Source organism: Anopheles funestus, chromosome 2RL (genome assembly GCF_943734845.2).
Source record: "Anopheles funestus chromosome 2RL, idAnoFuneDA-416_04, whole genome shotgun sequence".
NCBI lineage: Eukaryota > Metazoa > Arthropoda > Insecta > Diptera > Culicidae > Anopheles > Anopheles funestus.
This window is the reverse complement of record NC_064598.1, coordinates 101,926,208-101,936,454: the sequence shown is the minus strand read 5'-3', so window position 1 is coordinate 101,936,454 and position 10,247 is coordinate 101,926,208. Positions and strand designations below refer to the sequence as shown.

Sequence of the window (10,247 nt, the reverse complement as noted above, 5' to 3'; positions counted from 1 at the left end):
TAGGTGTGTCGTGATAACGAAGCAGGAGAGATGATCACGAGATAAGGAGAAATTGCGATCAGTAGCGATCGGACCGCAGTGCGTTTAAGTTGCGAAAAAAACGCTCTTGGTGCGTAGAACATTTTGAAAAAGTTATTTTATTAAAAGTTATTTAAGTTATTAAGTTTATTGGTGTCTAAAATGAGATATCCATGCCTCGAGGATCATATTCCATGAAAAGAATGGTTAATTTATTCATTCTTGCTGTTAAACAGTGAAATTTTGTTTGGCACGTGTAGAGATTGTTGCCGGCGTCGGCTTAGGTTATGTCAGCGTATGTTCTCGTGGTGTTTGTAAGCAAGTGTAAGTGAAAGAAGAATACGATTATGTAGAAGTAAATCGGGTCAAAAATCACGAACGATATTGCCTACCCAAAGGAAAAATGTAAAAGTTTCATCGCTTATTGCATTTAAAAGCCATCTGGTGCTTCTTTTGTAAGGAAAGGATTGTACTAAGCTAGAAAAAACGACGCACCAAGGTGATAGCCTCTATGTGTAGGTGTATAGCGGCAGTGCGTTTGCCTCCGTATTAACTCTTTTGACATATCACAGGTCATCAAATCTAACGGTATCGTGTTGAGCGTGGACACGAGATAAAACGACCTGCGCAGGCAAAGTACGTTCTTACTCCAACGCTAAAGTTATTATTGTGTGTGAGACTGAGAACATTTAGGATCAGTGCGTGTACTAAACATGCAAATCATTTGTATTGGTGTTGCCAAGGAGTTTTATCATAAACTATGGCATAAAAGTGTGATGTTTGATTTTATCATATCTCTGTGCTATCTTGGGCTAAATTATAAAATTTGGATGCACGTGTGTTGGTACGGCTCCCTTCCTTTGTGCAAAGAAAAAAAGTGTTGTTTTTTGGTGAAAAAAGTGTGTTTCAATTATAGAATATTGAGTGTAATCGTGTATTATCGTGTATTATTATACGTGCCTTGGTTGTTTTTGGTTCTGTTTCGTCGAAAAAGAGTGATGTCCATTTTACAATGAGCTTAATGCTTATTGAGTGAAATCGTGTTTTAAAAAAATGCGGCCATTGTAGGCAAGTGAAGTGTTTTTAATGTGCCATAGTGCACTAAAGTGCGTATGTGTCTTTGTGTTGGTGTTGGTTCTTTTTTATGAAAAAAGTTACGTCCAATTTTCAATGAGCTTCTTGCTTATTGAGTGAAATTGTGTATTGGAAAATATGGCAATTTTTATTCGAGTGTGGTGATTTAAATGTGCCAAAGTGCATTGAAGTGCGTATGTGTCCGTATGCATAGAAAAAAAAATATGCAAGTGTTTGTTTTTTTTATGAAAAAAGTGATGTCCATTTTACAATGGGCCTATTGCTTATTGAGTGAATCCGTGTATTATAAAATGTTGCTATTTTAGGCGTGTTTTAAATATGCCAAAGTGCATTGAAGTGTGTAAAGTGCCAATGTGTAAAATCAAAGGTGCCGCGAAGAAGGAGTTTTGTATTCCTTAGTAAATGCTTCACTGTGGTTTATGGAAGTGAAGTATTCTGCGTTTAAACTATCATTAAGCTATCGCCCAGGTAAGTAAACCACATTAAATTAGAAATTGTACAGTCTCTGGCAGCCGTAAGTTTATAACATTATGCGGCGATATAAAATGTCGTGTATTTTGTGTAAGGCCGCCATGTGAATTCTACTTTAAAAAGTGTATGCAATTTGTCTACATTTAGGCGTTCAACATTTCAAAAATTTAAAAAACCTAAACCGAAAACAAGACTCAAATTTGTTAGTTATGCGTTCTGATTCTTATAGAATAACAACATTAGTAATAGTAAATTTACGTTTGGTCGTTATATTGAGCAACGTATTCCACAGATTGTTTAGGTAATGTCAACAGCAACATGCTAACATCTCCTAAATTTTCCATCATCCATGCACCACTCCACCATTTAGTCGAGCTAAGGGGTAGATAAAATTGTGCTCGTTCCTGGTTCCTCTGGAAAAAAAACCGTCCTGCCACGAAACCACCGTCAACATTTGCCGGTGCAGGAAGGTGTGCATAATGCACGTATCGTGCAATGGCCTTTCGCAACGCTTCCGGCGACCAAATGGAACCAATCCGTAGCATATCTAAGCATATTCCATTAAAATATTGTAAATGCTTTTACTGATATTGCGCGAGATATGCATATTTGCACTGATACGCTGACGAAGCACGGGGATGTTGCACTTTGGCAGATGCCTCGGCATGTCCGGTGCCTTGAGCGAGCTCGAAAATAGCATGATTCTCGTCCGGGCCATGTCCTGGCTTGCTCGCTGGCCTGGGTGATGAAATGCTTGTTAACTTGTACACTGCTACCTGATCCCGATATCCGTTGCCCTCTCGTCAGGCCGAAGGTGCATCTGCCTTCCGTCTGATGTATGGTCATCGGACAAGAGTGTGCGACCGCATCCCGGCTCCATCCTGGCGTGCATTATATAAGCTCTCTCTCTTGGCCTACAAATATACACACTGAAACACACACACACACATTGACGAAAATACGTACGCATACAGCAACGTTCGTTCACGCGTATTTCGCATTCTCGTCGCCGGTGAAGCGTTGAACATGACCGCGGCCTTACCCTTTCCCTTGAACAGGTCGGGGAAAGCTATCCCAAATCTGTGCATATCAAAACATGCACAAACAGACGAACAGGTGTATGCACGTAGCAGTGCCGTGTGATGGTGTCAGCCGCAGGCGGCATTGACCAGGCGTCGGATGTTTAAAATCGGGTCGATGGTTTCCGTCAGCTTATCATATTTTTCCCACTAGAGTAGCAGCGGGCCAGGGAACGGCTATCCTTTCCACTTCATGCTTCAAAGCCGAAGCAGAAAATGATGTCCGTGGCAGGCATCGAAAGAGTGCTGCAAATTCCCGGATAGACCTATTCCTTCATCAGCGTTGGCATGTTGTGGTTCCGTACTGTCGAACTGCTTTATGCCGAGTTCTGATGTAAATGTTCCATTTCCGTGCCTGAGTGCGTTTGCAGAGCGTATGTATTTAAAGTTTACTATGAAAGCCTCACATTTTGTTAGAATCAGGCTGGAAATTTGATCATGTTCATAATTATATTGGAAAAGGAATAATACTATTGGAACAGTAAGCATACTAAATTCATTATTCATCTAGTAAAGAAGAAAGATTTTCGAACAATTGTAATAATTACTGAGAAAAATGTACGAGAAAATCCTTACAGCTGTCTTGTGTAAAATTTTACATACCTAATACCAACCACAGCATTTAGCAAGGGTTTATGTCGCATTCATATCCTCCAACACTAAAACGTTACTCACACGCTTTTCCGTATCGTTCGTTGTTCATAACACAACAACAGTGAAGCTGGTAGAAAAGCTGACAAGCTTCTCGCTAAACGAAATAGTTGAAAAATTCATCACCCATTCGTTTTTGGTCTTGCTTTTTGCTGGGATTTTGTGGAACTCTGTTTCTCATCGTGCTCTGTCACGGTTACTTATGGTGTGTCCATGGGGCCTTGCTGTGTGATACAGCTTTTTAAGGATTTAACTCACGCCCAAGACACCGATGGACGATGGCAAGAGCTCGCAAAGGGATGGCAAAAGCGCACGAAGCTGGACGTTAGGAAAAATAAGGGCGCTGCTTATGAATAATTTCGTCTTCGGGAGCGTCAAGGTGTCTTGCACGGTTCCTCACAGTGAACCATGAAACATTCAGACACGTCCATTTCACACGAATAACGAACGATTCCGTCCGGGCTCATGACAAGGATACACGAAAAAGAACCTTACAAAAGGAACTTTGGACGCAAGGTATGAAAATACGTTTCCTATCAGTACCGATCATTGTATAACGATTGTTCGAATGAGCTCTTATGAGAAGTTCACTATGAAGGCTGATAATGAACTTCAGTCTTGGCGTTGGTGGGAGATGAATTTCTCATGGAAAGTTTCCTATTTTAATTTAGGATTTTTGTCCTTTCTTTCTAAAAGTCTAACGAACAGCGCTTTTCAATTCAACCCCTTTTTCGTTCCGGGAGGTTCGTCGGTGTTAGCATGCAAAGGTAGCGCCTTGCATGGCACATGCATAATATCGTTGCAGCTTGGCACACCAGCCATTGGCGTTGGATTGACGACGGGACGCGTCCAGGAATTAATTCTGCCAACATTTGGATACGAACAGCACCGAGGCAGGTGCGTGGATTGGGAGGTTTTTGGGGTGGTTGCTGGCAGTGCTTAAAATTTATAGCCTTCGCTCGTGAGTGTGACAGTAATTTTAAGTTATTTCTGACATATTGGCACCGCACGAATCTGCGCTCCGTCATCCGGTTTCGGGTAAGCCGATTTTGCCGTAGCGTTGTGCGGGAAATCCTTTTCTTATCCTTTTGAACGGATACCGAACAAGTGCTGGTTGTCGGTTGTTCCAAACAGGAGGAAAAGTTTGAGACAGTCGTTCCGGGTCGTTTTGGTAGTAGAAAGAACCCCCCTTCTAACATGCCCAACACCCAACCGGCTGTGATCCCGTGTCCCGGAACCGGAGGTGGTTGTTTCGCATGTTTCGGGAATAATTTCTGCTGTCGACAGCTTCCAGTACCCGGGCGAAGCTGTTAAGAACCACCTTTCCGTATCCGCTTTAGAAGCACTGAAAGAACACACACATATGTACGTACTTTCGAGATGCATTCGAGGAGTTGCGGTTGATTTATACGTCATGCCAGTACCCCGATACAGCTTGGCGTTAGACGTGGTTGAAGCTGCATTGGTCACGAGACAGGACACGGGTAGGTGCAAAATATTGCGGCCAAGTTTTTCAATCTTGCTGCGTGTGTAAGGTTCTCCCCACCAGACAGAGCGTTTAGGTTCGAATGGAATTATGCACATATGCACCAGTGTTAGCAGCCAGCGACCGTACGACGAACAGCGCCAGGATGATGAGTGCTGTTCGTTCGAAACACAAATGTAAATGGCCGCAAGATGTACTGACAACTTTACCAATTTCACCAACAACCGCTCGACACTAAATCGAAGAGTACGGTTGGCATTTGCTTCTTTGCGCGTTGTAAAGATGGGGTGCATTTTAATATCAACTGGGTAAGGTAGCGTAGATTTTACAAACTCATTTGAGAGAACTTTCCGTAATCTATTACTGGTTTGTTTAGGTAAAGTTCGCGATTAGGCTAGATTGGAACAGAACATCATAGTTAAATGCAAATGTGAGACAAATGACTGTATGTAAATTTTAAACGGAATCTAACGTATAGAAGCGTTAACTAATGCTATGAATAAAATATCAATACCGTCCTCGGTTTGGAATAAATGGTAATACGCGTGAAATGTATATCCAATGCTCAAAAAAAGGCAAATATCTATGAAAATATTTAACTATCGATTCACTTACCTTAATTCAAAACTCGCATTGTTTATGATAAATTTGTTGCATGACTATAAATTGATTACTTCATATTTTTTACACGTAACTGTAATTTTTATTCTGTTTACTTGTATTTTTTATTTTTTTATAATTTTTATATTTTATAGTATCGGACGAAAGTAATTTTTATTCTGAACTTTGTTACTAGAACAACTGTTAAACCATTTTATTAATCAATGTTTAGTTTTATGTTATCGTTATTCGTGTCAGTTATTTAAACCACTTTTGTGAAATAGGAATCAAATGAACTACAGGATCCCTTGAAAAAACGTTCCGTGAATTCTAAAACAATAGTGTTCTATTTTCATTTAATCATAAAATTAGTTTATTTTTCATCTCACTGATTTCCCATAGCCGATCAATCCTACCGAAATTGCGGATGAATTGCAAACCGTTCGGTGAGAGCAACAATAACCAATTCAGCATCCCAATGTGCGCCTCCTTTGCCAATCTGCATACTGCATAATGCAGTGCAACTATGTGGCACAACTTCAAGGTGTTCTTTATTATTCAGCAACACGCCACGTTCGCTCTTAAATTCGATTACACTTCCATTAACGCTTTCCACCACCACTTTGGAGTCCACAAAAGCTTGCGAAGGAAAAGTACACGCGTGATGAAATCGAACCTTTTGCATCGTTCGAACGCAATCACAGAAAGAAAATTCATCGTTTTTGGGCCGCAAGGGTGTAACGGGCACGAGAATTAGGGTAACGCAATCGAGAACGCATCAAGGCACGTTACACCCGTCAGCCAGGGGACATCCGTCAAAGGAATGATACTGTTCACGTGTTTCTTTTTCTGATATTTATTTATTCCTACAGTATCTGGATCAGGTTGAAGGGCACGATTAGTTAAATTGGGGAAGCGGAATCTCAGCTCTACTCTATCAGCTTATCGGAGCTATGAATAACGGGTATGGGGATAGTAAGGAAACCTGAAAATCGTGCGCTTGAAAATCAAAGTGTACAAGGAACGGTGAGGACGCTTTCCAACGCACGGGATAGATTTTTTGTGTAAAAATGGTAAATTTGTGCTCGAAAATTCTGCTCACGATTCTTGTAAAACTGTGCAAACTATACATAGCCCACTCGCCCCAATAGCCGAACTGGCGATGCGGATGGTGTGTTTGTGCTGGTGTGTTGTTCAGACGATGGAAACTATTTCCGGATGCGGTTGTAAAACAGGATTTGACAGTATGGAAAAGATGGGAGCAAGGGTGGCTTTTGGAAGGATATGAAATTGTCCCTTCCGCTAACCCACCAGACACTCCCACATCTCTCGGCAAGAAGTTGGTGCTGCTGTCGATGTCCAAATCCTACGCTGTCTTCCGGAAGGCACCCAAAGGCGAGCATGCGATTGGCACGGAGAGAATGGGTAGCAAAAAAAAGGACATTTACGATGGCACTTAGGTGAAGGTGAAGATGGAGCATGGAGGAAAGGGAGAGTAAGAGGAGGGGAGGAAGGGGAAGTTGCCTGTGTCTTTTATGTTGGTTGGGAGAGCTCGATTTTCAATGCTTATCTCGATTCAATTTATGTGAATAGAAAGGGAGACTAGATGGAACGATGTGATACGTTGGTGGTTGCCGTCTTTCGGGCGTTCTCATGTCGCCCCTCCCAGCTATCTTCAGTCCCATTCCGGTGACAATGTTCAGAGTGGTTCCCAGTGGCATCATGCTGGTAAATCGGGGAACGCTGCAGGATCAATCGCTCCAATCTTCACATCCAGGCACTGATTGAATGATGAATGTGTGCCATTCGTACGGTCGTTTGTGCACTGGCGGCTCCACCGAATCGGCGATATCTTGGGGACTCCATCTGGTGGAAGAACTTCCCGGCTTCCGGAAACATGATGTGCCTTCCCACCAAGAAACGCACCGTGTGGCTGGGGCATCCATACGAACATGGAACACATGGCGTTTGATTCGGTGGAAAAACTTGAAATTAATATTTCCAATCGGTGCTACCTATTTTTGGTTTTGGACGATAGTACCCGCTTGTTTTGTCCACCGATCAGCAAACGGATGGGATTGGGAAGCTAGCGAATACGGATCACTCGGGCGAGGAGCAGAGGATTATTATGTTTGCGTTCATGGCAAATCGTTGGTGATTGTGACGAGAGCAGCAGTGTAGTTTCACATCGCGAACCAGTAATCGGCGCGAAAGTGTAGCGCAAGAGTTAGAATCCCTGGGACGATCCCTTGCCGAACGCGAACTAACGGGATTATAATCTCTGATTGAATCGAATCATGCTTCCCGTCACCGCGTGGAAAAGCGGATTACAAAACCAGCTCCGGGAGGGCTTCAATTGTGCCTTTTCGTGCCGGAGATGCTACTCATCACTGTTTGGATGCAATCTTGCAGTTGGTCGGGACCTGGCAATTTACGAAGGTGAGCGAAGGCTGTCAGTCAATGGCCGCCAGGTTGTTGGACGATTGGGACGACGGTGCGTGCTGATCGGCTGATTAGGTTTCGGTTGGAAAGTTCATCGTCGGTTCGCCGGTTTCTCGATGAATCCTGCGGGTTTAATTATGTTTCGTTCGAAAAGAGGTTACAAGATGTGCATGCTTTCAATTTGCTTGGGAATGGAGCACGGGAGTTTTTGGAGAGTGGGTAAGGGGTTATTTCTTGTGGTTAAAGGCACCGTAATACTTTGTTTTCGCAGTCCCGTTTCAATCATTGCTTAGGGATGAAGTTAAATTATCTCTTTGGGGCTTTTGCCCAAAAGGGAATTGGATTCGTCTGTGAAGATTGCTATGTGTTCTTTCCACGCAGACTGACGTCGAATGTGTCTTTTCGAACACAAATGACCTCATCACTAGATCTTACAGTCAGATTATTACGAATCTTTGTTCTTATAGAGAATACCTATCGTAACTGATAGCTCTTTAATCTCGAACTGTATTAGTTCGTTACTGAACTGAAATATAGCATGTCTTTATTTTACTAAAGGTCATACTAGACATTATATTTTACGGTGGTATTAACATTATTTCTTTCATTCAAATACTTAAATATAACACTAAACACCTACACAAAATCTTGCTTTATCCATATTCTTAACAGGTTGTTATCCCTAATCTTTTCCGTATCCTTTTAACCAGCAAACAATCTACCGAATAAATGTGAAAGAATAACCAAACAAAAAAGAATTGGTGAAAAACCCGCTTCACATCATTTATCAAGCTGGCTAAACATTAGAGCCATAATTTAAGGTTTCAACTGGGCTGAAAATAGATCTGAATGCCCCTCTGCGGGACGTGGTTAGATGACTTTTGTTACCAGCGTCTGGTAATATTTATATCACACCCATTTCCTTTCTTTTCGTGTTTCGCACTGTCTCACGCCATGCAGGATCGCGCGAATCCTTTCCGTGACGGTACACCTGAAAGGAAACCAGTCTGCGGTCCATCATCAACCCTGTCACGAGTAGTCCCAAAAAATGACCTCCAGGTTTACCAGGTGGACGTGGGAAACGTGCTCTGTGCGGTGAATTTATTGGTGAATTTATTGAGTAACTTTTCAAATCTCACTTTCACGGTAACCGAGCGTGCTGGAACCGTTTGGTGTAGGACGAACTGTATGTGTGGCTCGCTTGTACGGGTTCAAGTACGGGTGCACGGATCAGAGAAGATATAATTTCGCATAAGCTGAAAAGGTGCAAACGAAAGATGGTAAAAAAAACACGAGTGTTCCTAACATAAAACGACTGAGAAGAGTGTGTGCACTTTGCCGTAAGCCGCTTTCGGTTCCGCTCGTTTCGTTATTTGAATAGATAAATCAAGGTTGTGCACTTCCTCCGATGTTACGCGAAAGAATGCAGAAGTTTTCAGGTGCGCCGGAAAAAACTTACGGCATAACGTATTTCGGACACTTGAGATCGTTTAATGAAGAAAAATGAAGATTGATGCCGCGGTGGAATATGAACGACTGTCGCAAAGGGATGTGTGAATCCTTTGCCGGTACGATCCTAATCCACCGCTAGAGCTTTGTACGCGTGCAGTCAAGGTAAAATGCTCATAAATAATTGCACAAGCATAAAAGAATTCACACTTTAAAGCGGAACTACGCTACGTTTTAGGTTGAAATTGCTTGATACATTTGAGTTGATATTTTATTTTAACGTGCATTTGCATTTGTTTTTCTTGCTTACATTCTACTGAATTTATATTCGATAAAATGCAATAAGATGGCGAATATAAAAACTCACGATCACGATCATTGCATAAAGTGTTACAAACAGACCGCGGGATGCAGAAAATACAACGCAATCGTGACAAATACACACTTTGTCAGACGGTGCATCGGAACGAATCCAAATGAATGGAGAGAAAACGACGCGATACATTTTTCATCTCGCAAAACGACTGTTTGTGTGGAAGAATGTTGATAACACTTTCCCTGTCACCGACATGCGAATAACGTTCAGGTTTGAAACCAATTTCAATGAACCTTTCATCGTCGTTGTTCTTCTTTATCCAGCAATCCCACCCATGCCATTGCCGTTGCGTTTCCTTGCTGCTGACAATATCACGCAGTTGAATCAAGAGCATACCATAAAATTTGAAAACTTTCCCTGCGAATGCATACGCCCCCGGTAGGGATGGCAGAAAGCAGCAGTGAACTTTTTGGTTTTCTGATTGAACATTCTTTGTCGGTTGGTTGCGCATCGAAGGTACTCATTGGGGGGAGTTTCCACCGAGCAATCGAAGACTGGAGGGAACGAAGAGGAACATGTGTTTGGGAAAAATGGAGGGAAACGGTTAACAACGATGTAAAATCTGACTCATAACTTGCAT

General features: G+C 42.2%; 1 protein-coding gene across 1 annotated transcript in view; it reads left to right on the top strand.

Moving 5' to 3' along the window:
- Nucleotides 1–976: 976 nt before the first annotated feature.
- The window catches only part of LOC125761750 (uncharacterized), a 137,929-nt gene continuing 128,658 nt past the window's right edge, over nt 977–10,247 (top strand). Inside the window, exon 1 of the mRNA XM_049423205.1 lies at nt 977–1,581. The gene's annotated coding sequence lies outside the window, so the exon portion shown is untranslated. The remainder of the gene's footprint in view (nt 1,582–10,247) is intronic.